Here is a 7,501-nt window from a genome sequence, read left to right on the forward strand (position 1 = left end):
GGTTTGCTTTGCAACATTTAGGGAGCAGAGTGCCATCATAGGCAAAGAAACCATGCTAATCCTTCAGTTCTTCCAGTCGAGATGCAGCAGGTTCCCAAACACATTGGTTTTTATCTCAGTATTTTTTCTTACTCACATAGCTTTCTTTCTCAATAATTTATGCCTATTTAAATTTCACCTGAAAGAAGGGAACTTGCCTCCCTGCTGCTGTTTCAGGAAACCGTCAGTCTTATTGATCAGTATGTTTCCTGATTACAGGCAGTTTAATACAAGGAGCCTGAAACAGATCACATCAAATTAATGGGCTTCCCATTCCATTCAGGCTTTGAGAGCAGCATTAACTGAAGTGGGCAGCTGCTTCCATCAAAATCATTATGAGGCTACTTGTTCTCTTTTTTTCCAGAATTTGTCTGAAAATGACTGAAGTGTAGGGAACTGGGGGTTTAGATGAGGCCATTGTCATGGACATCTGGAACAGACTGTCATCACCACATTTAGGCAACACAACAGCTCCGTTTTATTTCAGTTCTGATTTCAAGTCCACAATATCCCAAGGAAGGTGTTGGCTTGATGGTCCAGTTTGTTTAGGCACATGGTAATGTGGAAGACTGGCAAAACAAAACTTAAAACCCCCTTAGACTCATGCTACTTCAGGGATCTTCAGAGGAGGTGGAAGCAGTGGGACAGGGACGACTTTAGAAAACCCAAATACTCGTTGACAATTATGACATCTTGCAAGTGGCAGTACCATGTCTTGCTCTCTGTACAGCTGCCATTTTGTCGTTTAATAGTGTTGTGTTACTGCAACTTCATATCTGCCAGGCTCAGTCAAATCAATCTTTGTACAAAGTGTGAAAAGCATCGTGTTGCTGGAGGCAATTTTTTGCGCCTGAGTTGATGTTAGACTAAGATTATCCAATATTGTTTTGTGGGCTTTTTTTTTCTTTTTGCTAGATACTCTGGCACTCTGGTTCAGCCAAGCTGACAGTAGTACTGTTCATTGCAGAGAATAAGATGAGTTTTGGGTGATGTGTGCAAAAAATAGATAGGAAATGTGTTCCTTTTTCTTAGCTAATCTGTAGGATTAGTTCTCTTGGGTTGCTGAGAGTAGCAGTGTTATTCATATTGCATTTTAAATTAATACTGCATTTTATTAATTTTTTTATGTCTTAAGAGGAAAGACTGGAGATGAAAAATAAAACTTCTCCAGTCTTCTCTCTTGAACCTTTAAAAATCTGTCACTGACTTTAATAGGGGTGTTCCCATGGAGATAAGCACAACTAAGTCTACCTACAAGGAAAAGAACTAGTCTGCTTTGAATGAAATATTTTTGCATTTTAAGTAACATTACTTTAATATACACTTCATTCTTCTATGACAAAGTGCTCTTTGATTTTCAGAGACTGTATAATCAAAATAAAAAGTAAGCTCTACTCTATTGTCTTCCCTGGTTCCCTCTCCACAATAGACAATCCACAGATAATAATTTTGTGGTAATGAGAAGTTGAAATCAGAAAATATTCCGATCTATTTCTAAGATACAGGCAAAGCATAAATAGCATTCAGGAAAAATACAGTTGTACACTGCCCTAAAAGCAGCAGGAGATATTGTACAGAAAACACTTTTACTTCTTCAGTAATGACGACCTGGCAAACCACCCTCAGCTGACGGTTCTTTATTATAAATTTCCGAGCACTGTTCAGAAAGGCAGAGGTGGGACCAAAATGGCTTCAATTTATTCACAGTATCCCGAGACAATGAAAAAATAACTGTACCAACTTCAGCATCAAATACCCTGAAAAGCTGCTCCTGATAATTGTCACTTTTCCGTTCGATAAAACCTCTTCACAACCAAAGTGTTTTTTCTGACAATGTGCAAAAAAGATATTTTGCCCCTATTCATTTGCTCTGAACAAAGATTTCACCCAAGCTTCAGGCTGATCTTGGCTGCACCATTACACATCCAGAGGCACTCAGTCTGGATTTACACAAATGCTACTATCTTTGGCTTCTACCTTACGCTGTCTCAGCAAAGCTGTGTGGAAGCCCTCTGTCTCACACGTTATGCCAGCAATTACCGAGATTTGTAACAACATTGACAGCAATTCAGAAGAGACCTGAACTTCACAGCACTGCAGGCAAGCGTGAATGCTACCCCTTCCTGAATCCTCTTCTGCCAGCCACCACCAGTCCCCCACCCAACGGGAAATATTTGATCCCTCCTTCCCACCTCCCTGCTGGGGGCTGGCTCCCCGTCACCCCCCATGTCGACCCTCCAAACACAGTGTTACAGGTGTGGGTGCATTCCCACTAACATGGGGAAAAGGGCTGTGCCCACTATGTGTGTGACAGTGTCAAATATACACTTTTTGGCATCACACGTGTCTTATCAAAGCCTTGTTTTCCATGACAGAAGGCCAGGCAGTGATTACCTCATGGTGCCAAGAGCCCATACTCCCAGTCAAGGAGGTCCTCCAACTGGCAAGCACCATGGGAAGAGCAGAAAGGAGGGATTCCCCAAGCAGCCTTAGGTTCAGAGAGCTGCTTCCCTGCCATGAGGTATAAGGGTAGATATATAGTGTAAAAGGAGGCAGCTGCTGTGATCGTCACTTGTTCTGAGTCTGTTAGCTGTGATGGGGAAACGGGGACTTTTCCAAGTGCAAAAATGAAGACTCTGCAGTGGCCATTGCCACAGGCTGAGTGCTCAGGCTGGACAGCCCAGAAGAGCATGAAGTCGTGATTGCTCTTTCTGAGAGGATTAATGATTTAATGGATACTGCTTCTGTTCCTGACATTAAGCAGGATGGGGGTAGATCCTCAGCTACAGTAAATTGTCATGACTTCACTGGAGTCAATAGCAAATTGCAGAGACTCATGATGTCAATAACTAAGGTCCCCAGGGCTGATCTTTGGCTGGTAAAAATGGTCATAACTTCATTGAAATCCACTGATGTCCAGCTGACGCCAAGATTTTGCTATTGATTATGCTGGGAGTAGGACAAGACCTAAATTTAATTTTGTGATGGTCCAGGAACAGGATACATTATTTCAAAGCATCCATCATTACTGCAATTAATTGGTTCCTGTCCTGGGCAAGGCTGTCTCTTTCAATCATTAAAATGCCACTTGCCAATCTATGATTTGCCCTGCAGATGTGAAAATCTGCACTGACATAATATATGTAAAGCAGAAGAGGTTTGACTATTTCAGGTTTCATTTAGGTGTGTAGCCTATGGTTGCCTCAGGTAACACTGAGGTACTACTTAATCATGATAACATGATTAAGATGCAAATCCACATGCCTAATTTAAATACATTTTTTTTTCTCTGAACCATCCAGCTGGGTGTAGCTTCTAAGAGTAAATGCAAAGTACTCACAGCAGGCTTCAGCTCAAGCGGAATCTCAGGAATGGCTTCCAAATGTAATCACTCATTGTTGAGGTAGAAAGTTGAGGTCACCTTTTTAAAAGTGCTGGGAGTCCAGGTGTTATGCATGATCCTCACTGCTTTTTTAAAATAAAGAATCACAGATCACAGAACGGCTGGGGTTAGAAGGGACCTCTGGAGGTCATCTGGTCCAACCTTCCTGCTCAAGCAGGGCCATCTAGAGCCTTTTGCCCAGGATTGTGGGCAGTATCTCCAGGCATGAGAGAATATCTCCAGGGATGGAGGCTCCGCAACCTCTGTGGGCAACCTATGCCAGTGCTCGGTAATCCTCACAGAGAAAAGTGTTTCCTGCTGTTCAGATGGAAACTCTCTTGTTTCAGCTTGTGTCCATTGCCTCTTGTCCTGTCACTGGGCACTGCTGAAAAAAGCCTAGCTCCATCCTCTTTGCACTCTCCCTTCAGGTATTTATATACATTGATAAGATACTCCCTGAGCCTTCTCTTCTCTAGGATGAACAGTCCCAGCTCCCAGCCTCTCCCAGCTCCCATCTTGCATAAAAGAGATCCTCTAGTCCCTTAATCATTTTAGTGCCGACTCGCTGGACTCACTCCACCATGTCCGTGTCTATCTTGTAGTGGGGATGCCAGAACTGGACACAATGCTCCAGGTATAGCCTCACCAGTGCTCAGTAGAGGGGAAGGATCACCTCCCTTCACCTGCTGGCAACACTCCTCCTCATGCAGCCCAGGATACTTTTGGCCTACTTTGTCACAATGACACATTGCTGCCTCACATAATGGCCATCTTTTCCGTGGGAAACAGGCTTTGTGCAGGAGTGGAGAGGATATCACCCCTGGAGCCAAGCCTCATGGTTAGAGAACCTGCTCTGAGACACTGCTTAGCAGGGCTGATATGGTCTCTCCTCTGAACATAATGAAGAGTGCACTAAGTTAACCAATGGATCTACCTTGTCAGGTCCTCGCTAGTCATCTCCACCCATTTATCCTGCCCCAAAACTATCTATATCTGGTGCGTTATTGCTGAGAAAGCCTCCCTGAGGAGCAGCCACCGCTGAGCAAGGTGATGTACAGCTCCCATTGTGGGATACTGCTGGACTCCTAGCAAAGCACAAGGATGGCATCAGCTGGTGGCACACAAAGGAACATGGGGCAGCAACCTGAGGTTGGAGCCATGCCGAGCCCTGGGTGGATACCTATCCCAGGATTTTGACCGTGACATCACGTAGGCAGACTTATGTCTAAGACACCTTGTAGCAGCTCCTGACTTGCTGAGATTCAGCCTGGTCAGACTGGCCACCCCACCTCTAGCTTTATCAGTGTTACTGTGAGTAGCTGTCCTGTCTGTGTGGGAGAAGGCCGTGACGTTTTAACGCAGTTGGCATGCAGTCTTTGCAGCTCAGGTTAAACTCAGATGTCCTACAAGTTAACAGCTTGTCCTGCTCTGTCTGCACCTCCTCCTGTTTACTGCATTTCCCTTGAGAATAAATCCTGAGGCTCCAGTGAATGTTTGCATCATTTTCACTACCTTGAGGCAGGGCTATGGGCCCCATTCATCACAAAGTATGAGCTCTAATGTTGTTTTAAGGGCCCTTTCTAGTTAGTATATGACCATGGAATCTTAGACTCATTTAGGCTGGAAAAGACCTTTAAGATCATCAAGTGTGACCATGCAGAAGGGCTTTTGTATTCCTATGGGTACACAGCTAAACTTCCAGTAGTTTTACTTGCAGACTCCTTCCCTGTCACACTGAAAAGTGTTCAGTTTAAGAAGCCGGGTCCTTTAGACTGCAGGCTGGTTATATGCTTAATATCTCTTTGCTATAAATGCCCTGATTTGTAAGCAACTCAAATACACCTTGGGAAAACCGCAACTATATGTGCAAATGACTTAGGATGGAAAAAGGACTTGAAACTTGGAAGATGGAATGTTTTGATCTTACACAGTTCAGGCCGCCTCCAAAATACAGCATTACAATCAGGGGAGTACCACAGCCATGCAAAAGCTGAGAGAGCTGGAAGTCTGTCTTTTAAAAACGAGCAAACCCCCCATTCTGTAGCAGAAGTAAGCCAGCTAGATATGCAATGTAAGCATGTATTATGATGAGCATAGGTTATTAGCAGTCGCCAGTGTGGAAGCCCTCGGTGGATAAATTTGCTGTTTCAGGATAAAAAAAAAAAGCATGGTATCTGCTTTGTCAGTAGTCACTGCAGAAACAAATGATGAAATAACAGGAATAGTCCATAAAGAACTGTACTGATATTTGCTGGTTTTCTCAAGTTTGTACTAAGAAATGGGCGAGAGAACTACAGAGCTGAAATAGGGAAAGAAACCAATCACATGGTAGAAGAGTCCATGTGCTATGAATAATTACAAGGGAATGAGATCAGCTAACTGTGCCACACTTAAAGATATGGCTGTACAGAACTCCAGAGATCAGGTCACTGTTAATTGTGTCAATAGGTTAGTCAGTATTGATCCAGGATGGAGAAGGTTCATGAGCAGCAGAACTGAGGAGCCTTTTTCCAGCAGATCTGTGCCCTGTGCAATGATGCTTGTTCCTCCCCTTGTCCTCTGTATCATCTCTACAGCAGCATCCTCAGGTCTACCCCACACCCAGTACTCCAGACCAGTACCTGCCTTTCCCACCCATGCTTCCTATGCCTATATCCTCCAGCCCTGCAGTATGTCAAAGTGTTTACCACTTCCTTCTGGCTAATCACAATATTTCCAGTTCCCCTCTTGTTTCCCACCTACCCCCTGTGGGCCCTCAACCAAGCACCACGAGTATCCTGGCTGTGTTTGTTGCCAGACCTGGTGGGTGAGGGCTGGAGCCAGTCTTGCCTTTCTCTCTGGGAGGGTACAAATGTAGCATCTCTTTCCTCTATTAAATCACCCATTTGCACAGAAATTGCTGGAATACAGTGTCTTTGCTGCCTCTGTGCTTTTCCCAGATTTGGTAGAAATCAGGTTCAGTAGTTGCTGGTGCAGGAGGAACATTGGACACATAACCAAAAGACAGGTTGCTAAGGAAATCAAGAATGACCGGAACACCAGGCGCCTGAGGAGTTCTGACTGTGACTTGTAAGAATGCTGATAGCAGAAATACCTGCATGATGAAGAAGCAGGATAAGAACAGCCATAGAAATACCCCAGAGCATTTGAGGAACCCAAATCCAGATAGGGACGTCACAGAAATTCTAAGAAGAGTTTGAGGTTTTGGCTGAGTGTTGTATGAGAGTTATGAAAGATGTTTGTATCTACAAGATATACACAACATGGGGAAGATGACACAAAAGCAGCTGAGGATGAACATGCAGTGTGATGGATTGTTTGCATTCAAAATCCAACTCAGTCTTTTGCAGAGGGATATGGTATTGCTGAAAGTGGGTACAAAAAGCTGAAGAATGAAGCAAAAGATATTTCTTTTGTGGTTTGCCGGACATGATGGAGCTGATTAAAAGTCCTAACACCATGTGAGCATTTTACAAAAGTAGCAGTGAAGGGAAGATAGCAAGTGGGTGTGGGCCTGATAAAGAACAAAAATGGGAGGTTTTGGTTCTAAAGAATTCAATTGCAGAAAGTCAGAGGAACACTTTAATGAGCTCCTTAACAGAGAGGTGGGCAAAGGTGAAGAGTAAGTGTCCATTTTCCAGACAGCTGAGCTGTTTGCAGCAAAAATTTTGAAAAAAAATATGCAGAAGATGCTTGGGAAGCTCAGGACCAACAAGGCAGCAGGGTGCAGTGTTCCTGCTGAATTACTAGAAAATGGGTGTTGGAGATAAGATGAAAGCCTTTATGAGCCATTTTTATTAGCTTGGAGGTTTGAAACAATAATGGAAGGCTTGACTGTGACCTAAATTGCATGGCTGTTTTGGCGAAAGAAAGAAAACGAGGATGAGAGAACGTCAGAATCTGACTGTGACACCTGGGAGAGGCAGACCCCCTGTGCCAGGGAGACAGTCAGGCTTTCCTGAAGACAGGACTCAAGACAGGTTTTGCTGCTGACAGCCCCAGAGGCCTTTCGGCCAGTGCCCTGATCTGAATGTGTGGCTCTCTGGGTCCAGGCTGGGCAGACACAGAGGTGCACAAGCC

This window comes from Phalacrocorax carbo, chromosome 9 (genome assembly GCF_963921805.1).
Source record: "Phalacrocorax carbo chromosome 9, bPhaCar2.1, whole genome shotgun sequence".
NCBI classification, from domain to species: domain Eukaryota; kingdom Metazoa; phylum Chordata; class Aves; order Suliformes; family Phalacrocoracidae; genus Phalacrocorax; species Phalacrocorax carbo.